Raw genomic sequence first — 25,418 nt, 5'->3', positions numbered from 1 at the left:
CTTTAACCTTTGGGAAACCGAGTTTCTCTGATTCCATGGCTAGTAATGGGGATTATATGATCATCTTCACCAGTGGTTCCGTCCCCGATTGAGGAAAGTGGTGAGGTACTCATTGTAAAGATGGGTAGATTGATGGAATGTACAATTTCATGTTTTGCCTTCAATAAACCATGAGCTTTTTATTTTGTTTTGCATCTGTAGAAATCCTAAAATCCTCATCTTGAACAGAATTAATGGTAGATCTCTATTGTGTCTCTGGCATTAAATTTCAAAGTGTAGCCCCCCCTGAATTCTTCCACCGCAGTCCGCTGTTTGGGAAGTGTTCCTGTTGAGGGAAATGCACTTCCGCGTGTGTCACCTGCTGCTCCCAGCATGCGCTCTGACACTGCACTCATTGTCCTTCTGACACTTGCTCACTGTGTTGCTGTGATCATACAGTGACTAGGTGTCGCACGGCCCAGGAAAACGATACAGATCATGGTTGTAGCATTGTTGAGTTCAATTGTCAGTTTAGCCTTATTTTGGATTTTGAAATTGTCTGTTCTGTACAAAAGTGCGTGTCAAAAACATCTGACCGGAAGTTAGTTGTTCCGAATAATTACATTGAGCACTATGCACTCTCCTCCAGTCTGGAAAACAATTCCTCACAGGCAATTTAATAGACAATACACACAGGTGCCGGAGTTCGCCATTCTGCCCTTCGACCCAGCACCACCATTCATTATGATCATGGCTGAACATCCTCAATCTGTATCCTGTTCCTGCCTTAGTCCCATAATCCATGATTCCACTATCCTTAAGAGCTCTATCCAACGCTGTATTGAAAGAAAACCTCCTGCTGTCTCGGGTTCTTCATTCTGTTGACTTCAAATCTTCACAGAATTCAACAGACCTTGTTACATATTCATTTCCTCATTTTTGTTCAGATCACTGTGTGCAGAGTGTGGCAATGGGAGTGCACTTGCCTCAGAACCCAGAGATCAGACCATAGTCTTGGAACTGTACTGTGTTATTTATCATTTCACCAACACCAGGGAGAAATATCTGCTGCTCTGCATAATTTACGCAATTCAATTATTCATAAGTTCATCAACATCCCCGCATTGCTGACGAGGTGGCCGAGAGGTTAAGGCGCTGGACTGCTAATCCATTGTGGTCTGCACGCGTGGGTTGGAATCCCACTCTCGTCGCTGTCATCGACTGTTCTCCAATGGCCGCAGCTGTTGTATTGAAATCGGGACTCTAATGGTCAGTTTATATGTGTCAATGCTATTACGCAATCTCAAAGCATGGTTTGACCCTGTTGACTAAACTGCATTGAAATGTCGGTTGCCTTGGGATAATGAAAAAGAGCGTGATTGTCTTTTTCATGTCAAGTTGCTGTGAATGTTTTTCCGTATGAAAGACATCCAGGAAAATCAAATAACGAGAGCTGCGAAGTGCATGTTTATGCAAAGGGATTCTTAATGAAAGTTTTGTCAGATGAAATCGGGAGGAGGTTGAGTAGAAGTAATTCATCCTGGTGAGAAGAGCACAGCGAGACAACACAAAATAATGGAGATACTTCAAAAGGGGCAGGGCGTGGGTGTCGGGGCACTGAGAACTGGCTGTAAATGCACAGTGGAGAATTGCCGCTGTGGGTGCCGTGCATGGGCACGGAGAGACTTACACATTGGTCTCGCCCTCGCCCCTTGTTCTCCCCATTGATGAATGCTGGACATAAGGCATAGATAAGCACAAGACGGCACGGTGGCACAATGGTTAGCACTGCTGCCTCACAGCGCCAGAGACCTGGGTCCAATTCCCGCCTCAGGCGTCTGACTGTGTGGAGTTTGCACATTCTCCCCGTGTCTGCGTGGGTTTCCTCCGGGTGCTCCGGTTTCCTCCCACAGTCCAAAAATGTGCAGGTCAGGTGAATTGGCCCTGCTAAATTGCCCGTAGTGTTAAGTAAAGGGTAGATGTAGGGGTATGGGTGGGTTGCGCTTCCGCGAGGCGGTGTGGACTTGTTGGGCCGAAGGGCCTGTTTCCACACTGTAAGTAATCTAAAAGGTATGGGAAGCAAGCTCCCTCTCGTTATGCACACACTGGATGCATCACATTGAACTATGAACAACTGGAGAAATCAGCATGTTACCTATAGGGAGTGAAACTAAACTGTGGATAAATAACCGCAGATTCATGCAACATAAACATGAAAAATGATTTAAAATGTAGGGTGTAGGTTTGCTCGCTGAGCTGTAGCTTTGATATCCAGACGTTTGTTTACTTGGCAAGGTAACATCATCATCAGTGGCGACCTCCAAGTGAAGCGAAGCTGTTGTCTCCTGCTTTCTTTTCATATCTTTTTCCTCGAAGGGGTTCCTGGGGTTTGTGGTGATGTCATTTCCTGTACGATTTCTGAGGGGCTGATAGATGGCATCTCGATCTAAGTGTTTGTTTATGGCATTGTGGTTGGAGTGCCAGGCCTCTATGAATTCTCTGGCGTGTCTTTGCTTAGCCTGTCCCAGGATAGATGTGTTGTCCCAGTCGAAATAGTGATATTTTTAATCCGTATGTAGGACTACGAAGGAGAGAAGGTCGTGTCTTTTTGTGGCTAGCTGGTGTTCGTGTATCCTGGTGGCTAACTTTCTTCCTGTTTGTTCTACGTAGTGTTGGTGGCAGTCCTTGCATGGAACTTTGGAGATGACGTTGGTTTTGTCCACGGGTTGAACTGTGTCTTTTAAGTTTGTTAGTTATTGTTTTAGAGTGTTGGTGGTTTTGTGTACTACTAGGATTCCGAGGGGTCTTAGTAGTCTGGCTGTCATTTCTGAAACTTCTTTGATGTATGGTACGGTGGTTAGGGTTTCTGACTGTGTTTGGTCTGCATGTCATGGTTTGTTCTTGAGGAATCTGCGGACTGTATTTTATGAGTATCTATTCTTCTCGAATACGTTGAATAGGTGGTTCTCCTCTGTTTTCCGAAGTTCGTCTGTGCTGCAGTGTGTGGTGGCTGGTTGGAATAGTGTTCTGACGCAGCTTCGTTTGTGTGTGTTGGGATGGTTGCTGGTGAAGTTAAGTATTTGGTCAGTGTTTGTCGGTTTTCTGTATACGCAAGTTTGTAGTTCTCCATTGTCCTTTCTTTCTACTGTGACGACCAAGAATGCGAGTTTCTTGTCGGTTTCTTCCTCCTTGGTGAACATTATGCCTGTGAGGGTGTTGTTGATGATGTTAAATGTCTTTAGTATCTTGTTTCGTTTTGTGATGACAAAGATGTCATCTACGTAGCGGACCCAGATTTTTGGTTTGATTGTTGGTAGGTCTGTTTGTTCTAGTCTTTGCATTACCGCTTCTGGTATGAATCCCGATACCGGAGATCCCATGGGTGTGCCATTGGTTTGTTTGTAGACAATGTTGTTGAAAGTGAAGTCGGTGGTGATGTACAGGTCCACTAGCTTCATGATGTTTTCGTTGGTAATGCGATTGATGGTGGTTGGTGTGTGTGATGGTCTGTTCTAAAAGTGTGGGAAGTGTTTCTTTTGCCAGGTCGATGTTGATGAAGGTGAACAGTGCTGTTATGTCGAATGAGATCATTGCTTCTTCTTCCTCTATTTTGGTTTTTTTGATGATTTTTAGGAATTCCTGGGTACTGATATTGTACATGTGCTGATCTTCCGAACATTTCCTCTGCTAGTATACTTATTGCTGCATGCAAGCATCCTGTTCTGTGGTTACTGTGATCGTGGTTGTCGGTATTTTGCATTGTGACCACAGCAACCTTGATTTGAAATCAAATCACGGCACTAAGTGTTCTCTCCGTTGTCCTTTTTGTGACACATGCTCAGACATTAATTGTTTTACCTTAAAATTCCGCTCTCTCACATCTCTGCGTTTCATATATCAGGATTGAAACACACCCGTTGTCGGAGATTTCTCTCCTTCCCATGATCATTAAACCACCTTTCCGTGCCTCACCCCATTTCTCTGAGGCAATGCACAATCTATCACTCTCTATCACATTCATACTGTTTTGTCTGTGCTGCTGCTGCTGTGGTGACTGTTGTTGGGTGAACGTGCCCCAATCCCACCATCGGGACCTTCAAATAAGTAGATCCATTTGGATCCCGCGGTTGTGAAATCAATCCCCATGTAGCATCTTTTACAGAGAGAGGCCAGAGAAAATTGGAGAGTCAGGCTCATGGAAAATACCCAGGGCAGTTTGGGTGAAAAGTCATTTTATTGGAAAATATCAGCTTTTGTGGCTTTCTGTGTTGGTCTTGTGGTAATTTCATCGGACTGATAATCTAGAGACCGAGGTAATAGTCTGGGTACTCGGGCTATGTCATGATTGTCAAATTTGTATTCAAAAAATATCTGCAAAGAAGAATCTAATGACTATTATATATCTATTGACAATTGTTGGAAATAAAGTCTGTTCCACTGATGTCATTTCGGAATGGAATTTACTATCCTTACTTGGTTTGGGCTGCATGTGACTTCAGACTCATATCAATATGGTTGAGTCTCAACTGCCCTCAGGGCAATTCGGAATGGGTAATAAATTCTGCTTAGCTAGAATCGCACTCATATTAATCCAGATATTTTAAAACAAATGCTCATTAGGCTCTCGCAAGAGTGTTGTGTGCAGTTTTACAAGTCACATTACAGCAGGGATGTGATCACACTGAGAAAATTGCAGGAGATATTTACTGGGATACTGTTTGGGCTGAAGAGTTTCAGTTGTGACGAAAGACAGGACAGTGTGGAGTGTTTGTCGCAGTGTAAAGGAGATGTAGACAAGACATGATTGAGTTAGAGTATGGACAGGGTTGACTGAACGAGTTTCCCATTGATGGAGGGATCGATCAGTCGGGGCCAGAGACTGAAGGAGAAAGATTAAGGTTTGAAAAGATGTGCGAAAAAGCTTTATCAGCCAGTGGGGGGTTGGAATTTGGAATACTCTGTCTGCATTTTTCAGAGCCGCAGACACCCTTATAACCTGAATAAATATTCAGATCTAAACTTTTGGTGCCATGACATATAAGGCTGTGGGGTAAGCATTCTGAAATGAGATTCAGTTCAGGCAGTTGTTTTTGGCAAGTGTGGCCACATTTGGTTGAACGGCCTCCTTTCACACTCTTGTCCTCGGTCGTATAATGGTTAGTGTCCCCGCCTGTCACAGGGCTCAATTTTCTGCTGGAGACAGTGTAAACGTTTTAAAACTGTCGCTCCGTTCCCAAGTGCGGGTATTGATACCTGTCCTTCCATTCTCGATGGGGCATATCACACGAAGTAAGTGCTGCCTGAATCAGTGTGGGAAAGGGCTGCAACTCTCAGGGAGGCAGAGTGTCAGTGAACGTCCAAACATGTGACTTCTGCAAACCTTAGCTTATGACTGTGTTGGAATGAAAAGCATTTGACAGACTTGTACCGGATTGAAGTATTTACGAGAAGCAGGAAGCTGAGGAAGAAACAACATAAACGCATTCAAATATGAGTGCAGAAAATTTCCGCAGCACGAATGAAATTGTAAAGGACAGAGTAGCGTTTCGATACATTGAATTTGGGTTCCTTTGTTTTGATCAGTTTTACCAGGGTATAAAACCTTTAAAAAATGATACAGCATTTGCTCAATATGATGGAAAATTGTCTCAGTAATTCGCACTGCTCTTCAGTGGAAGGGTTAGGTTGATTGGCAAAGTTAAGTTGCCCTCTCGTGTCCAGGGAGTGAAATTAAGTAAGTTAGGTGAATTAGCCATGGGTAACGCGTGGATGAGGTCAGAAGTCACAGGACGTCAGGTTATACTCCAACAGGTTTAGTTGAAATCAGAAGGGGGAGGGATTCCCCTTCTTCAGATGAAATATAAGGAAATAGGGAGGGGAGCTAGGTTTGGTTGAGATGCTCTTCAGAGAGTCAATACCGGCTCGATTGACTGAAATGCTCTTTCTGCGATTCTATGAATTGATAATGACGGTGTTTACTAGGGTGTAAAGCTATTAGGTAAGATGCTGATGGGGGTGTACTGAGAATGAGATTTTATTCACTTGTCTTCTTGGAAAATTGAGAAAAGTTTTCCCTGAACCAAGGAAGACTTCATTGGGTTTTTTCTGGTTATGAAATGTTTGGGCAGAGTAAATAGGTGGAAACTTCCCACTTTTAACTAAGTAAACATCGAGATGTCAGGCATTCATTACCTTTGATAAAACCTTTGAAGGACAAAGAAATGATGAGAACAGAATCACTGTCACTCCGAGAATCTGTTTTTCAAAATATTTGGAAAGGCACATTTGATGACAAACAAGGAATAAATTTCACAAGGAGAGAGACAGTGTGTAGCTAGGTAAAGATGCAGAGGTGGGGTGTAGTCGGTAGAAGTTGCGGGGAAACAATGTCGAAGTTGATTGACTTTAAATGTAAAGAAATTTCTTTAATGTGTGCAGCTGAATAAGATTCGGTTCCAAAACTCTGCATTTTGAAAGATTTGGCATAATGTTCCACCTAAAGCATTGTAAATGGAAATGAGTGGATTTTTATTTATTGTGAAGGGGAGATTATACATACTGAATAGGAAGTGGCCAGTTGCTTGGAGATCGACTTCCTGCTTTCATCACATGCGTTAAGGATGTGAGAACAAACACATTAAGTTTGGTCCATTTAATACTCAGTGAAATCTGCCAAAGCAACGAGCAACAAAACTGGTGGGTTTTCTTTTGCATTTTAACCCTCTGTTTTTCTTAGCAGTATTTTCCTTAAGCTAAAATAAATTTGCTGAGCAAATTTAAATACAGCAGTATTCTTTCCAATGAGATATATCTTCTGATTATTGCAATGAACATTCTGAGGTTTCAGCAAAATTAAAATGTAACGAACAAATCAGCATTCCTTGCGATGTAATCTAATTCAGGTTCAGCCATATGAGAAAGGACATTGAGCAACAATATTGCTTTTATTTCACTCACCATGGCTGCTTCTTCACGTGAAAGAGAAAGTGACTGAAGAAATTATGTGCCAAATGTAGGTGTAAATATGACGGGAGATTCTTGGCCTGTTTCATTCTGACTCAGTTCTGACACAGAATGTATTAATGACAGCTATTAATTCTGACAAGCTTGGCTATTTATTGGAATATGCTGTTATTATAATTCTAGTGAAAGCAGTAACACAATGGTGTGCATTCGATTCCGCTCTGGAAATTTCTCATCCATGACTTTCACCACATGTAACCTGATGAGGTCACATGTCACCCCACTACAAAATGTGCAGAGGAGACCGAGAGATTATGGCGGTGGGTTATTAAACCGATGTGCTCCACATTCACGGGTTCGAGTCACACTCTGGTTGCGAACTTTACGCACCGCTCTAGCAGTTTGCCTTTGCACCTCACACTCTGGTATACACTGGATAGAGAATCTTGTTCTTGCCCTTCACTGCACGGGAGTTTCACAGAAATCGACACCACATTAAAGTCGAAATGAAGAGTGAGAGCAGTCATTCTATTCAATTGTAGATGAAATTGGTGTATTGAGAAGGAACGCATTTTTCTTTCCTTCCTACATTCCATCTTGTCTTTCTATGAATTTACATCGAAACAAAGAAAAAAAATAACAAGAGATCCGACGCACAGGTTAATCCAGTGGGGTTGTTCATGAGTATTTTAACCTAACACTTCACACAAAGATCTGCTCAGTATTTCAAACAGTCACTCGGAATTGGAACCGCAGAAAATTTCTCCACTGAAACAAACATTTCATTCTTTCACCAATTTCTGCTGTGTGTGAATCATACAACGATCCATCGCCCAGCGTGATCACTGACTTGAGAACTGTATAAGATCTAGCAACTTCCTTCAGCAATCATAAAGATCCCCCCTCCTTTGTTTGAAGGAAAATAATCCCAGCCTAACCAATCATTTCACGAAGTTCTACTGTATTCAGAGTTAGCAACATGTTAGTAAGTCAGGTGTGGAAATTTCGGCGAGGAAGCGGGTTGAAATTTCAGGCGCAGACGGGAATTAAAACTTGAAATCAGAAAGCGATTAGAATCGAATTGACCCACAGAAGGACTAAATACAGCGAAGATAACTGACAAATGAGAATCTAATCATATTCGATTGACATTCAATGGCTTCAATGTAACTGAATTCCTCCGTGTAATCGTCCTGGGAGCTGGTATTTAGGAAAAATGGAACCTGACCACCCCTATAAAGAAGTTGACGACAAAAACCTGTCCGTGGGTCGACGTTGTTTGATTATTAACTCAACTCTTGTCTCGTGTAGCCGACATCGTCTGCAACGCACAAATTAAATGTTTAACAGAACTCTCTCTGTTTGCCGAGGTTGGTGCAGCTTTAGTACCACTGAAGGAACTGGACACCCTCCACGACAATGCAGTCACTTAACTGTATATTGTTCAACCTCTGAATATTTATTCCCTTAACTGCTAAGGCACAATTGCAGCAGAGTGCACCACATAGAAGATTCACTGGAGTAAGTCATCCAGGCTTTTTTGACAGAACCTTCAAAGCTCAAAAACTATCCTGACCATAAGGACAAGGTTGAAGATGCACTGAACCTTCACCATTTGTAAATTACCGTCCAAGGCAGATACCAGCATGACTTGGAGAGGGATCAGTGGTAAATTCATTGAGTGGTGAAGTAGTTTGATGGGCAAAGATTTATACTTCAGCCCTCTATCTTTCATCTTTCAATTTTTAAAAATGTTGATTATTGCATGGACCAGACTTGTGCTCGTTCCTTTAGTTGTTTCCTAAACTGGCGGTTGCTAAAGATTGAATATCATCCACAGTCTTTGGTCAACAATAGAAAATATCCAAAAACCTCTCGAACAACTGATCTCCCTGTCCGTCTTCAGGGATCTGTGAATGCCCATTCCAAGATCTCTTTGTTCCAGTTCACTACTCAGAATCCTCACTGTTATTGTTCCAACTCCCCAAATTCACCACCACTCATTGGTCTCGATTCAGTTCCATTCACGATTTTGCTTTTCCGCCTGAAGAATACATCCCTGCGGTCCCTGACATTATTCATTAGAGTCAACTCCGGTTTCCTCCCACAGTCCAAAGATGTGCAGGTCAGGTGAATTGGCCATGATAAAATTGCCCGTAGTGTTAGGTAAGGGGTAGATGTAGGGGTATGGGTGGGTTGCGCTTCGGCGGGGCGGTGTGGACTTGTTGGGCCGAAGGGCCTGTTTCCACACTGTAAGTAATCTAATCTAATCTAATCTAATCTAATCTAATCTAATCTAATCTAATCTATGACTATGTATCATCAGTAAACTTCGCAATCATGACTCCTAATAAGAAAGTTTGAATTATTGATCTACATCAGGAAACAGTGGTACTTCACTGGGAAAAAAAAAACATCCAAACATGGTTCCTTGCTGCATGGGATGAACAACTGCCATGTTCCAATCTCCAAGGGTTACTAGCCCAGTATCTCACCACTACATTTGCAGATGACACAAAGATTGGTGGAGTAGCCAGAAAACATAGGGGACTGTCAAAGAATGAAGGGGAATATAGATAGACAGAAGACTTGAGCAGAAAAGTGGCAAATGATGTTCCATTCAAGCAAATTTGAGGTGATGATTTGGGGAAGTCTAATTCCAGAGCCAAGTACACAGTAAACGGAAGAGCCTCGGGTAAACTTGATGAGAAGAGAGATCTGGAAGTTCAGGTCCATTGTACCCTGAAGGTGACTTCACAGGTGGATAGAGTGGTCATGAAGGCATATGGTATGCTTGCCTTCACCGGATAGGGCATTGAGTATAAGTGCAGGCAAGTTCTGCTAAAATTGTACAAGAGTTTGTTTCCGCCGCGTTTAGAATACTCTGTACAATTCAGGTCGACAAATTACAAAAAATATGTGGACGTTTAGGAGAGAATGCGGAGAAGGTTTACGCAGAAGTTGCCTGGTATGGAAGATGCAAGCTCTGAAGAGAGGTTGAGTACATTAATTCTGCTTTCTTTAGAAAAGACGAGATTGAGGGGACCTGATTGAGGTCTACAATATCATGAAGGGTACAGACAGGATGGATAGAGATTCGCTTTTTCCCAAGATGTGGGATTCAATAATGAGAGGTAATGCGTTCAATGAGAGAGGTGAAACTTTTAAGGGAGATAGACATGGAAAGTATTTTACACAGCGGGTGGTAGGTGCTGGAATGCGTTGCCAGCAGAGGTAGTAGAGGCAGGCATGGTAGATTCATTTCAGGTGCGCCTGGACAGATGCCTGAGTAAGTGAGAAGCAGAGGGATACAGATGCTTAGAAATTGGGCGACATGTTTAGATAGTTGATTTGGACCGGCTCAGGCTCAGCTGTCCAAAGGACCTGCGCCTGGGCTGCACATTCTCTGTATTCTTTGTTCTTCTTTGTTCACTACACTACCAACTGTGGGTTACAGGTGAAGTAGTGTTATTTCTGCAATCATAATTACTTATGCAAGGTAAATGAACTCACACCAGTGGACAATTGTTTCAACCAAGAGCTGGGTCAACAAGAATGAAACCTATATGAAGGAAATATATAATTGTTTTCATATTAGCTAAAATGTGAATACAAGAATGAAAGGTGTCTGCAAGCAATAGTATATGGTACAGACAAATAGTTAAGGTGCTGTGAGGATGTAGGTTAAGCCAGATATGTTTGTACAAGCATTAGTTATAAGCATCTGTTTCCCATTTCTGCAAAAACAAAAAACAAACGCCAATTAAAAGGTCTTAAGGTTGAATATAGTTGGGGAAAGGGAGGGAATGTCACAAGTGGGGAAATAGATCGCAGTAAAGGAGGATATACCTAACAGTTGACCACCGCCAGGATGTGGTGAAAAGGCCAAGTAAAACTTGCACTTTTTTATGCACAAGGCCGGATAAGGCAAGAGAGAAACAATAGTAATGGGCACCGGGTTGGGAGTAGTGAATCCTATGTACTTGCTAAACTCTGCGAGTCTATTTCAGCCAACACGCTTGAAAGCGTATAATAAACATACTGATTGCTTCAGATCTTGTCTCGCACTGAAATTATTGAGTGGGCTTAGTTTCTCGCAGTTGGGGGATCGTCCGGGATATTCTCACATCGCCGGGGGGAGTGGCTGTCGCTTGGCACTGGGAAGACACGTCCTGTTCCTGATTGAGGAGTGGTCTCGTGTCCCAGTTTGGTCCGCTACCTTGGGCGACTTGTACGAATCACACAAGAGAGACATCTGAATCAGACAGTGAAAGAAGGTCGATAAAAAATATGGAAAAAAGGGGCTAGGCAACTCTGTGCACAGACCAACGTCAGAGAACTGACATTTAAGTATTAACTTGGTGGCCGGGAAAAGGGTTATTTAATCGCTGAGGGACTGGTGAGGGCCCCGAGAAATGGGGGTTAGGCAGAATAAGTTGAACTGTCATGGAGTAAAGGAAGAAAAGGTCGATGGTAACATTCCTCCTGAGGAATGTTGAGGAGGATGTTGAGAGAATGGAAAAGTAACACTTGTACAAGGGAAAAAGATAAAAAGAAAATGATGAAATATTGTTGTTTTGTATGGACCAAAGAAACAATCCTAATCCAGCTGTCTTCTGGCCAAAGTATGATTCAGATGGGGATTGGGCATGTCAGTATTTAGGTATGTATTAAATGAAAAATAACTTTTTAGTCAAGAAGAGTCGGACTATGCGTCCTGTTGGAAGGGCATTTTGGGAATGAAGAGAGTGAAGAAAAGGGATTACCCCTCTGCCCCACCAAGTCCCTGGGATCATTTTGCATGTTTGCCCTCCCACCCCGCGTACAATAAAATCAAATTGGGTGAAATGGGCGAGGAGGAGAGACAGACAGGCAGACAGCGACAGGGAATGGATCACCCACAAGAGGAAAACGAAGGGGCGGTGGACGGGGATGCTGTTGTTCCCGACCATCAATCCATAACAAAAGGAAGGGATGATAATGTAGATGTAGAGGGCAACCTTGGAGTATCAAAACAGAAGCCTAAGGGGGAAAAACAAAAACAAAAGAAGGGGAAGAATATAAAGACTTATTCCCTTTGGGAGGTACCAATAGGGGACAAAGAGATTGGGTTTGTAAGTGACCCCCTCACTAGTGGGGAGGTCAGAACATTTAAAAAGGAGATGAAGGTCTTGGTTGAGGATCCGGTAGGGCTGTCTGAACAAATTGAACAATTCTTGGGGCCCAGTCTGAATACGTGGATTGAGTTAATTTCTATTTGGAATGTACTATTTACTGGGAAGAAAGGGGACTTATACCTGCAGCAGCAATTAAAATATGGGACAGGGAACTTCCCTTTGGGGATGGGGATACTGGACATGGAGAGAGGGAGTTTCCCCTCAGAGACACCCAGTGGGAAAATCAAAACCCGGAGCATAGAGAAGAAATTATGGAATTGAAAGTCCTGATTCTAAAAGGAATAAGAGAGGCAGTTCCAAAGTCGCAGAATTTGACTAAAGCCTTTGAAGTTAAAGAGGAGAAAGATGAGACACCCTCAGCTTTCTTGCAAAGATTAAGAGATGCAATGCGGAAATACTCTAGAATGAACCCTGAGGACCCAGTGGCACAGGTCTTTTGAAAGTACATTTTGTGACAAAGGCATGGCCAGACATAAGAGAAAGATACGGAAGATAGAATGGTGGAACGTGAAAAACCATTAGATGAATTTTTAAGAGAGGCACAGCAAGTGTTTGGAAAGAGAGAGGACGAGAGACAAAAACAGAAGGTGAAAATGATTGTAGCTATGGTTGACAAGGTAGTTAAGAAAAGAATGGAACCAATAGTGAGCAACCGGAGCGGCGGGTGGCAGCATGGAGGACAGAGAGGGGGAGGGAGAGGACAAGGGAGAGCATTTCATGGAGGGTTTGAGCGATTGGGGCAGAGATGGAAGTCTCCACAGGCAGGATGCGATTATTGCAGAAGGATAGGGCATTTTAAGCGGGATTGTCCTGATCTAGAAAGGGAAGAAAGGGCAATTCCGCTTATGAATTTTGATGAAGATTTGGGGTGTTAGGGATTCCTGCCCCCGGGGACCCACCAGGAAAACTTGATAAACTTGAACGTGGGATCCTGTTGGGAAGAGGTAGTCTTCCTCGGAGATACGGGGTCAGCACAGTCATCGCTGAATTTTAAACCAAAGAAAGTAGAAATGTCGACATGGTCAATTACTGTTTCTGGGGTAAAAGGGGAAGGATTTACTGTTCCAGTATTTGAACCTATGATGATAGAAGGTCCTAAGGATAGGGTCACAGGGGAACTGCTGTATATCCCTGGTATAGGAATTAACTTACGAGGGAGAGACTTAATTATGCTCTTAGAACTGGAGATTGGAATTCAGGAAAAAGAATGAGTTGTACAAATGGAAATGTTGACAGAGGATGTGGAGAGAGAGAGATAGACCCTAATGTATGGTCTAGAGAAGGGAATCGTGGAAAACTACAGATCCCTCTCCTAGAAATAAATTTAAAAAGGAAAGGAGACGTTGTCTGTGAGTGACAATATCCCATTTCCATCGAAGTTAAATTAGGACTGCAGCCAGTAATTGAGGGATTGATTCGAGATGGACTGTTGGAGCCATGTATATCTCCTTATAATACCCCAATTCTACCAGTGCGGAAATCTGATGGAACTTATCGATTGGTGCAGGATTTGAGAACATGAAATCGAATAGTACAGATCAGGCACCCAGTGGTGCCAAACCCCTATACGTTATTAAGTAACAACCCTCATGACCACAAATGGTTTCGTGTGATAGATTTAAAGGAGTCCTTTTGGGCTTGTCCCTTGGTGGAGGAAAGTAGGAATTTGTTTGCCTTTGAATGGGAAGACCCCAAGACAGGACGGAAACAGCAATACCGGTGGACTATGCTCCCCCAGGAGTTTACAGAATCCCCGAATTTATTTGGACAGATGTTATAAAAATATTGGAGAAATTTAGCAGCCCCAAGGGAACTACCCTGTTCCAGTATGTGGACGACCCCTTCGTACAGGATAAGAAGAGAAAGAGTAGTAGAAGCTACGAACAAATTATTGAATTTCCTGGGTCTGCAGGGACTGCGAGTACCTAAAAACAAACTACAATAAGTGGAGCGAGAAGTGAAATACTTGGGACATTTAGTTAGTGAGGGAAAGCGAAAGATAAGCCCGGAACGGATAGAGGGAATAGAGGGGATGCCGCTGCCCAGGACTAAACGGGAGTTCGTCTTTTTGGGTCTAACGGGATATTACAGATTGTGGATTGATTCCTATGCTCAGAAGAGTAAGAAATTATATGTCAAACTATTAGAGGAGGAACCAAAGTGTCTACGTTATGATGATGAGGAAAAAGAACGAGTTGAGGAACTCAAAAGTGATCTGATCCATGCCCCCGTGTCAGCCTTACCTTCTCTAGATAAACCTTTCCACCTCTTTGTACCTGTAGATAAGGGAGCAGCTTTGGGAGTATTAACCCAGAGTTGGGGAGGAATGAAACAGCCAGTAGCACATCTTTGGAAGCTATTGGATCCAGTATCCCGGGAGTGGCCTGAGTGTGTGCAGGCCGTGGCTGCCACTACACTTTTGGTGGAGCAAAGCAGAAAGCTTACATTTGGGGGAGCTGTTCTGCTTCATGCAGGAGCCCGACATTTTATAGACGGATCATTCCCGGTGACTGAAGGGAAAAGACATAATGGGTATGCAGTCGTAGACTGGACAAAAGTTAGTTTGGTAGAGGCAGGAAAGTTTCCAAATGGGTGGTCAGCTCAGACCTGCGAACTCTGCAGGGAAAGAGCACTTAGGGCGTTAGAAAATAAAGAGGGAACAGTATACACTGACTCTAAATATGCATTTGGTGTTGGCACTTTCGGAAAGATATGGCAGGAAAGAGGACTGATCAATAGCCGAGGGAAGGAAATAGTACATGAGGAGTTGATCAAACGGCTCTTGGAGTGCCTATTACTCCGCGGAGAAATAGCGGTAATACATGTAAATGGTCATCAGAAAGAAAATGAACCAGAAGTTAGGGAAAATATTTTAGCTGGTGAATTGGCTAAGGAAGCAGCCCTGAACCCACAAGAAGTGGTGATCCATTCCTTTATACTTCTGTCCCAGGTCCTCGGGAAGCTCCTATATTTACTGAATGAGAGGAAAAAGAATTGAGAGATTTAGGGACTGTAAAAACAGCAGAGGGGCATTGGATGTTATCTGATGGAAGGGAAATGTTAAACAAAACGATGATGCGAGAAATTATGGCTGTCCTACATCAAGGCAGCCATTGCGGAGTACAAGCAATGCGTGATTTCGTACTTAGGGAATATGGATGTAAAGGAATGTATACAATTGCTGAACAAATATGTGAGGGATATATAATATGCAGAAAGGTAAATAAGAAAGTCTTGAGAAAACAGACCCCAGGAGGAAGAGACCCAGGATTGAGACCCTTCCAAAGTATAGAAGTAGATTATACTGAACTACCTAGGGTAGGAAGACTAAAATATATGCTGGTCATACTAAATTGTCTATCTGGTTGTGTTGAGGCATACCCCCTAGCTACTGCCACTGCGAGTGGGTTGTCTAAAACAATATTAGACAACATAATTCCCCGATATGGGCTAGTGAACAATATATATTCTGACCAAGGAACTCTTTTTACATCTAAAGTGTTACAGGGGATAACGAAAGGGTTGGGAATTTCCTGCGAGTTCCATACTGCATGGCACCCGCCATCATCAGGAAAAGTTGAGGGAATGAACCAAACACTCAAATGACAGCTCTCTAAATTGATAATAAAAAACCAGACTCCCTTGGACCAAATGTTACCGATAACACTCTTGTGAGTACGAACGGCCCCAAAAAAAGATTTGGGACTATCCCCCTATGAAATCTTATTTGGATTACCTTATCCAGGAACGAATGGGGAATTGCCAATTCCTGAAACTAAAGACTTGTTATTTAAGAAGTATATACTGGGCTTGTCCTCCTCTTTATCTTTCCTCAGGAAACAGGGTTTATTGGCACAGACACTACCCCTTGAATTCACCGTTCATCCCATCCGGCCGGGACATTGGGTCTTAGTAAAATCATGGACAGAGACTAAATTGCAGCCGGACTGGGAAGGGCCGTACCAGGCTCTTTTGACTACCAAAACGGCAACATGGATGGTGGAGAAAGGCTGGACTCACCACACTCGGTTCAAAGCGCCAGTTGGAAACTCCAGTTGAGGAAGCAGTCTGGACAGCCGAATCAACGCAAGACCCGCTGAAACTCAGACTAAAGAGACTTTGAGTAACTGATTACACAGTGGTGACTTGAGTGCGGGATTATTTCTGGAGGATTGTATATTAAGTCTTTTGGTGCTGCAGCACCATTTTTAGAATGCTGGAGATGCTTAGAGTTATGATGCTAGCTCTCTTAGCATTGGGATTTTGTCAAACATCATTTTCATACGTGTTATTAATGGTCCCTGAGTCTGATAATCCACAAGTAATAGACCTGATTCATGTAGCATAGTAAATTGTGGGGATGTAGATAATCAGACACAATACCGCAGCTCAGAGGTACATCTCAATCCAATGGGAATGGCCTTGGGGATGGGACTTGGTATAGTGGTCTCATCACAGTACACCGGGCCCCCTTCCAACCAGCTCTCGATTGTCCCGATAAAGAGTGTAACCCAATATACTTAACGATAAAGAAAACCACATGACATGAAGCAATTTCTGGCGGGGGAGCACCAATCAGGCACAATTAAATGAAACATTTGGGATAGAAATGAAAACAAGCTGGAATGATTTCTCAGGCTGTTGTTTTTGAATAGCCTAGGACAGGGAAAATGGGCAGAACTACTGGGTAATAAGATACAACCTTTCACCCCTCCCGATGACCCTGAAGTAGTACAAATTACAGAGGTAAAGAACTAAAAACAGACCATCGAAATACAAAATGGGTACAGGGATGCAAATGCCTGGGTTGAATGCGTAAAATATACTGTAAAAAGTCTGAAGAAGAGCAATTACTATGCATGTGCCTCCAGTCGGCCAATGGTCCAGGTGGTTCCCTTTCCACTCGGTGGTGGCGAGACAGGAAGGGCATGAAATGTATGATAGCCCAGTACCAGGATAAGACTGCATGGAATGATAGGAACTGTTCGTCCCTATCTCTGATGTTCGCTCCCTTGGAGAAGAAAGATTCAAAAGCCCCACCACCCCCATGTTTCCAGCCGCAGTCGGAATTCACACGTTGTGTGTGCGTTGACGAGGTACAAATCGGTCTGGAGACTTGGGGGGAGCTGAAATTATGTACAGAGATTAAGAATGTCACCGAAACGGAGAAGGGAGGGAACTACTCAGCACTAAAGGTTCCCCGAGCGGATCTGTGGTGGGACTGTGGAGGCAAAATATAGAGACCCACCCTCCCTCCGGATTGGAGAGGGATATGTGCAATTGTACAATTGGCAATTCCATTTACCCTGGCATTTGAGAAGGAAAAGAAAGTAGGGAAAAAAGGGAAGGAGTAAGAGATCACTGTTAGACACTTCTTTCGATGACAGGATTTATCTCGATTCGGTAGGAGTCCCGAGGGCGATACCTGATAAGTTCAAGGCTCGTAACCAGATTGCAGCGGGCTTTGAGTCAGCTCTCTTCTGGTGGGTAGCAATTAATAAAAATGTAGTTTGTATAAATTACATTTTCTATAATCAGCAGCGATTTATAAATTATACAAGAGATGCGGTTAAAGGAATATCAGAACAGGTTGATGTGAAAAGTAGGATGGCATGGGAAAACAGAATGGCCCTTGATATGAGTCTAGGGGTAAAAGGTGTGTGCGTGTGTGATGTTAGGAGGAAACTGTTGTACCTTATTCCTAATAACACTGTGCCTGATGGTTCAATCACTCGGGCCTTAAGGAGATTGACTACCTTAGCAGAGGAACTGGCTGAGAATTCAGGAGTAGACACATCTCTCACAGGATGGCTTGAATCATGGTTTGGTAAAGGGAAGGGGGTGATGGTTTCCATCCTTACTTCCCTGACAGTAGAAGCCAGGGTATTGGTAGCCACTGGCTGTTGCATCATACCCTGTGTACGAGGACTCACCCAAAGACTGATTGAGACAGGCTTAATGAAATAAGTGCCCCCAAACAGCAATCAGAGAGAAGGAATAAGTGACCTCAAGGATATTCCCAAAATAAATGAAATTTCCGGAAAGTTGCTTGTCAATTTGGAAGCTACATACAAGAAAAATGCAGACGATAACAAATGATCATTAAAGAAAAAGGGGGAAACTGTGTGATATAGTTAAAGCAGTGTTACACCTGCAATCATAATTGCTTATGCAAGTTAAGTGAAATCACACCAGTGTATAAGTGTGCTTGGGAAATCATGTCTCACAAACTTGATTGAGTTTTTTGAAGAAGTAACAAAGAAGATTGATGAGGGCAGAGCAGTAGATGTGATCTATATGGACTTCAGTAAGGCGTTCAACAAGGTTTCCGATGGGAGACTGATTAGCAAGGTTAGACCTCATGGAATACAGGGTGAACTAGCCATTTGGATACAGAACTGGCTCAAAGGTAGAAGACAGAGGGTTGTGGTTTGGGTTGACTGGAGGCCTGTGACCAGTGGAGAGCCACAAGGATCAGTGCTGGGCCCTCTACTTTTTGACATTTATATAAATGATTTGGATGCAAACATAAGAGATACAGTTCGCAAGTTTGCAGATGACACCAAATTTGGAGGTGCAGTGGACAGGGAAGAGGGTGACCTCAGGTTACAACAGGATCTGGACCAGATGAGCCAATGGGCTGAGAAGTGGCAGATGCAGTTTAATTCAGATATTCAAAATTTGGGAGAAGATTTGTAGCTCGGGTGCTCGTTGTTGTGGTTCTGTTCGCTGAGTTGGGAATTTTTGTTGCAAACGTTTCGTCCCCTGTCTAGGTGACATCCTCAGTGCTTGGAAGCTTCCTGTGAAGCGCTTCTGTGATGTTTCCTCCGGCATTTATAGTGGTTTGAATCTGCCGCTTCCGGTTGTCAGTTCCAGCTGTCCACTGCAGTGGCCCGTATATTGGGTCCAGGTCGATGTGTTTGTTTATAGAATCTTTGGATGAGTTCCATGCCTCTAGGAATTCCCTGGCTGATCTCTGTTTGGCTTGTCCTATAATAGTAGTGTTGTCCCAGTCGAATTCATGTTGCTTGTTATCTGCGTGTGTGGCTACTAAGGATAGATGGTCATGTCGTTTCGTGGCTCGTTGGTGTTCATGGATACGGATCGTCAGCTGTCTTCCTGTTTGTCCTATGTAGTGTTTTGTGCAGTCTTTGCATGGGATTTTGTCCACGACTTTGGTTTTGCTCATGCTGGCTATTGGGTCCTTCGTTCTGGTGAGTTGTTGTCTGAGAGTAGCTGTTGGTTTGTGTGCTGATATATGTCCGAGTGGTAGCAGTAGTCTGGCTGTCAGTTCGGAAATGCTCCTGATGTATGGTAGTGTGGCTAGTCCTTTGGGTTTTAATTCAGATAAATCAAGGTGTTGCATTTTGGGAAAGCAAATCTTAGCAGATCTTATACACTTAGTGGTTAGGTTCTAGGAAGTGTTGATGAACAAAGAGACCTTGGATTGCGGGTTCATAGCTCCTTGAAAGTGGAGTCGCAGGTAGATAGGATAGTGAAGGTGGCGTTTGATATGCTTTCCTTTATAGGTCCGTGTATTAAGTACAGGAGTCGGGAGGTCATGTTGCGACTGTACAGGATATCGGGTGGGCCACTGTTGGAATATTGCGTGCAATTCTGGTCTCCTTCCTGTCAGAAAGATGTTGTGAAACTTGAAAGTTTTCAGAAAACATTTACAAGGATGTTGCCAGGGTTGGAGGATCTTGACGACAGGGAGAGGGTGAACAGGCTGGGACTGTATTCCCTGCGCGTCGGAGGCTGAGAGGTGACCTTATAGAGGTTTATAAAATTATGAGGGACATGGATAGGATAAATAGACAAAGTCTTTTCCATAGGGTCGGGGAGTCCAGAACTAGAGGGCACAGGTTTAGGGTGAGAGGGGAAAGATATAATAGAGAGCTGAGGGGCAACCTTTCACGCAGATGGTGGTATGTGTATGGAATGAGCTGCCAGAGGAAGTGGTGGAGGCTCGTACAATTGTAACATTTAAGAGGCATTTGGATGGATATATGAATAGGAAGGGTTTGGAGGGATATGGGGCGGGTGCTGGCAGGTGTGACTAGATTGGGTTGGGATATCTGGTTGGCATGGACGGGTTGGACCGAAGGGTCTGTTTCCATGCTGTACATCTCTATGACTCTATGACTGTAACCAAGAGCTAAGTTAACAAGAATGAAAGTTATGTGAAGGAAATATGAAATTGTTTTTGTATTATCTAAGATGTGCATATAAGAATGAAACGTGCCTGCAAATAATGGTCGATTATTAATAGATAGATAAGGTACTGTGAGGGGAGGGGGTGTAGGTTAAGCTAGATGTCCTTGTACAAACAGATACAAGCTTCTGTTTCCCGCTTCTGCAAAAACAAAAAAGACCACAATCAAGAGCTCATAAGGCTCAGTATGGGCAAAGAATGGTGGGAAATATTGCTTGAGCTAGCAACGAAGCAGATGGCAGTGGAGGAAGATGCATAACAATGGACCACAGAGGGATGTGGTGAGATGGCCAAGCAGGACATACATTTTGTTATGCACAAGGCCAGATGAGATAAACAGCCGGGTTTAGAGTAGTGGGAGATGTAAACAGGGGAGGAGCAATAGGAGGAGGGAAAGGGAAATGAATTATATATAAGATATGGACTTGTAAACTGTGTCTACTTTAGACACCACGCTTGCAAGTGTATAATAAACGATACTGCTGATTCAGATCTTGTCTCGGACTGAAACTATTGAAGTGAGTGGGTTCTATTTCCCACATACTCTACACTTCAACTTTGAAACCCGCCCTTTTAAGAAATCACCACAATTGCAGAAATACTGCTGAGTTTGCTGCTAAATTCAGATACACAGGAAAAAAAACAACCAGTTTCATGCTCAACAACAAAATTATTCCATATAAGTTTCACAATTTACAACACACAAGACCTCAAGTAGTCATCACAGTTGTTTTCGAGTGCAGAAGGAGGCATTTTGGCCCATAGTTTCTGTTCCAGCCTGGGAAATGCTGCCTTTATTTATTCATTTGTGGGATGAGGGTGTTGCTGGCTAAGTTGGCGTTTATTGCCCATCCCCAATGGCCCAAAGAGCAGTTCAAAGTCAACCACGTTGCTGGGGTCTGGAGGAATGTGGAGGTCAAACCAACTAAAGATGGCAGGTTCCTTCCCTAAAAGGCATGAGAGAACAAGGTGGGTTTTTTCTGCAATTGGCAATGGATTCATGGCCACCATTACTCTCTTGTTTACAGATTTATTTATTCAATTCAAATTCCACTCTCTGCCATAGCAGGATTTGATCCTGGGTCTCGGGATTAACAATGCAGTGACAACACCACTACAACATCACCTGGTCTCAAATGTGGGAGTATAGAGAGTAGCATTTACCGTCAATATTACAGTGAACAGCAGTCCTTCTGTATGCTATACTGAACAGCAATTTCTGAGGATGCGAACCAGAAGTCCCTGTGCATGTGACAGAGAATAGCAGTCCCTGTCTGTATTATATCGAACAGCAGTTCCTCTGGATAATTACAGTGAATGCTGTCACTGTTTTTATTACTGACAACAGCAGTTCTTGTCTATATAACACAAGAGCAGCAGTCCATGTGTACTTTATGCTGAACATCTGTATCTCTGTCCATGAAACAGAACTGCATTACACAGAACAGCACTTCACGAGTAGAGAATGGCAGTTTCTGTGGTGTCTGTGTGTATTGTAGAGAACAGCTGTCCCAGTGTATATTGTAGAGAACAGCTGTCTTAGTGTATGTTGTAGTGAAAGCTGTCCCGGAGTACATTGTAGAGAACAGCTGTCCCGGTGTATATTGGAGTGAACAGCTGTCCCAGTTCATATTGTAGTGAACAGCTGTCCTCGTGTATATTGTAGGGAGCAGCTGTCCCATGCACATCGTAATGAACAGCTGTCCCGGTGTATATTGTAGAGAATAGCTGTCTCAGTGTATAATTTAGGGAGCAGCTGTCCCGGTGTATGTTTTAGTAAACGGCTGTCGCGTTGTATATTGTAGTGAACAGCTGTCCCGGTGTATATCGTAGTGAACAGCTGTCTCGGTGTATATTGTAGAGAGCAGCTGTCCCGTTGTATATTGTAATTAACAGCTGTCCCGGTGTATATTGTAGTAAACAGCTGTCCTGGTGTATATTGTAGTGAACAGCTGTCCCGGAGTATATTGTAGTGAACATCTGTCCCGGTGTATATTGTAGGGAACACCTGTCACAGTGTATATTGTAGTGAACAGCTGTCCCAGAGTATATCGTAGTGAACAGCTGACCTGGTGTATAATGTAGAGAACAGCTGTCCCGGTGTATATCGTAGTGAACAGCCCTCTCGGTGTATGTTGTAGTGAACAGCTGTCCTGGCCTATGTTGTAGAGAACAGCTGTCCCGGTGTATATTGAAGAAAACAGTTGTCCTGGGAATGATGTAGAGAACAGCAATCACTGACAATAAAACAGAGAACAGCACTGTTTGTCTGTTTCACTCAGAATTGCAGTCCCTATCTAATTGATAGATAAGGGCAGTTTTCTGTCTATTTTGTCGTGAACAGCAGTACCCATGTGTACTAAAGAGAACAGCAATCCTGTTGATAGTATCCCAAAGAGCAGCCTCTGTTTCTGTGAAACAGAAAAGCAATCCCTGTGTACATTGAAAGAACAGCAGTCTCAGTCTGTATTAAAAAGAACAGCAATTCCTGTGTCTGTTACAGAGAACACCATTTCTTGTGAATATTACAGAGAACAGCAGTTCCCACGGATACTGCAGAGAACAGCAGTTCTTCTGCATATAACAAAGGACAGCATTTCCTGTGTGTATTACAGACAAAAGCAACCCCTGTGTGAATTGAGGAGACCAGCAGTAACTGTGAGTTTTAGTGAGCTCAGAGGTCTCTCTGTATATTGGAACGAGTCAGTCCCGGTGTTTGTGGGGGATAAAAACAGTCTCTTTGCATATGAACAGAAGTCCACGTGTATCAGACATTGAACACCAGTCCTTGTGTGTATTGTGGAGAAGGACAATTCCTCTTTGTATAGAGGACAACAGTAGTTCTTGTGTACAATCGAGAGATCAGCAGTCTCTTGTTGGGAGCAGCAGTCCTTGGGAATACAATACAGAAAAAACAGGCCCTGCTTTCTGCATGGAGAACAGCATGGCCTGTGTGTAGTATAGAGAAAAGCAGTCCCTGTCTATATTTTAGAGAATAGTATTCCCTGTCTATTGTAGAGAATGAGCAGTCCATGTCTATATTCGAGAGAACAGGAGTCCCTGTCGATATTCTAGAGAACAGGAATACCTGTCTATAATGCAGGGAACAGGAGTCCCTGTGTATATTCTAGAGAACAGGAGTCCCGGTCTACAATAGAGGGAACAGGAGTCCCTGTCTATATTCTAGAGAACAGCAATACCTGTCTATAATACTGGGAACAGGAGTCCCTCTGTATATTCTAGAGAACAGGACTCCCGGTCTATAATACAGACAACATGAATACCTGTCTATAATACGGGGAACAGCAGTCCCTGTTATAATGCAGGGACAGCAATTTGTGAGAAAATTGCATAGAACAGCAGTTCCAGCGTATTTTATACTAAACAGCCATCTCTGTGCATATGAAACGGAAGAGCTGTCCATCTGTATATTACAGAGAAGTGCAGTTTCTATGTTAATGACAGAAAATAGTATATTAGATTAGATTCCCTACAGTGTGGAAACAGGCACACACCGACCCTCCAAAGAGTAACCCATCCACACTTTTCTTTGATTAATGCACCTAACAGTCTGGTTAATTCAGCATGGCCAATTCACCTAACCTGCACAACTTTGGACTGTCGGAGGAGACCGGAGCACCCGTAGGAAACCCATTCCGACACGGGGAGAATGCACAAACTCCACACAGACCGTCCCCCGAAGCTGGAATCAAACCTGGGATCTTGGTGCTGTAAGGCAGCAGTGCTAACCAATGAGTCACCGTGGCATTCGTCACTCTGTATATTGTGGAGAACGGTGGTTTCAGAGTTCATTGTTGTAAATAGCATTCTCTGAGTTTATGAGTGAAGAGCAGTCCCTGTATTATTGCAGAGAACAGCAGGCCCTGTGCTGATGAGAGTAAACAGCAGGCCCTGTCATTTTGATAGAGACTAGCAGTATTCCTCCTGATTGTCAAACAAAAGCAGTCCCTTTCATTTTTATAGAGAAAAGCAATCTGTGCCTTACTGTAGAGAACATCAGTCCATGTCTTTGTCATAGAGAATAGCAGTCATTGTCTTTTCCAAACAGTGCAGAAAACCATGTTAAAGAGAACAGTTATGCTTTTCATTTTATTTGTGGCAAATGCTAGCCCCTTTCATAATACACAAATCCTTCCTCTTCATATGCCCATCCAGATACCTTTTAAATGTTGCAATTGTACCAACTTCCGCCATATCCTCTGGCACAGTGGTTAGCACTGCTGCCTCATAGTGCCTCTGACCGGGATTCAATTCCCGCCTCAGGCGCCTGACTGTGTGGAGTTTGTACATTCTCCCCATGTCTGCGTGGGTTTGCTCCGGTTTCCTCCCACGGTCCAAAAATGTGCAGGTTAGGTCAGTTGGCTATGCAAAATTGTACATTGCGTTAAGTGAAGGGGTAAATGTAGGGTGATGGGTTTCTTACCAGAGGGCTGGTTCGGCCGAAGAGCCTGTTTCCACACTGTACGTAATCTAATCTAATTTAACCTCTCCCTCAAATCTTCCAACCCTGGTAACATCCTTGTATATCTTTTCTGAACCCTTTCAAGTTTCACAATATCTTTCCAATAGAAAGGAGACCAGAATTGGATGCAATGTTCCATCAGTGGCCTCAGCAACTTGCTGTTATCTCAGGGTTGTCTCTGCCACATAAGCCTTTTCTATCTCTGCCTGTCTGTCTGTTTTTCTCTCTCTGACTCTGTGTCTCTCTATGGCTCCTCCTCTCCCCCCTCTCACTCACTCTATCTCTCTCTCTGACTCTGTGACTATTTCTCTCTGAATCTGTTTCTCTCTATTCTATGTTTCTCGCTCTCTTTCTCTCTCTCTCTCTCTCTCTCTCTCTCTCTCTCTCTCTCTCTCTCTCTTTATGTCTGACTGCCTTTGCCGTCCCCACCCCCAACTGAATTTTGCTCCCCAACAATTCCAACAGTTTTGGCAAAGAGAGAGGATCCAGAGAGTTGTAGAAAGGGAAACTATTGGGGAATGTGCACAGGGTGGAGATGAGAAGGATGGGTAACTGAAGGAAAGATGTGGGACAGACAGAGAGAGTGAGAGATGGGAACACA

At 43.4% G+C, this 25,418-nt stretch overlaps 1 non-coding gene across 1 annotated transcript; it reads left to right on the top strand.

Annotated features, from left to right (window-relative positions):
• The first annotated feature begins 1,108 nt into the window (after positions 1-1,108).
• On the top strand, positions 1,109-1,190 carry trnas-gcu (transfer RNA serine (anticodon GCU)). Its single transcript has one exon. It is a non-coding gene; the product is annotated as a tRNA-Ser (tRNA).
• Positions 1,191-25,418: the final 24,228 nt, after the last annotated feature.

The sequence above is a fragment of the Chiloscyllium punctatum genome, chromosome 18 (assembly GCF_047496795.1).
Source record: "Chiloscyllium punctatum isolate Juve2018m chromosome 18, sChiPun1.3, whole genome shotgun sequence".
Classification (NCBI taxonomy): Eukaryota; Metazoa; Chordata; class Chondrichthyes; order Orectolobiformes; family Hemiscylliidae; genus Chiloscyllium; species Chiloscyllium punctatum.
This window is presented reverse-complemented; position numbering and strand designations above follow the sequence as displayed.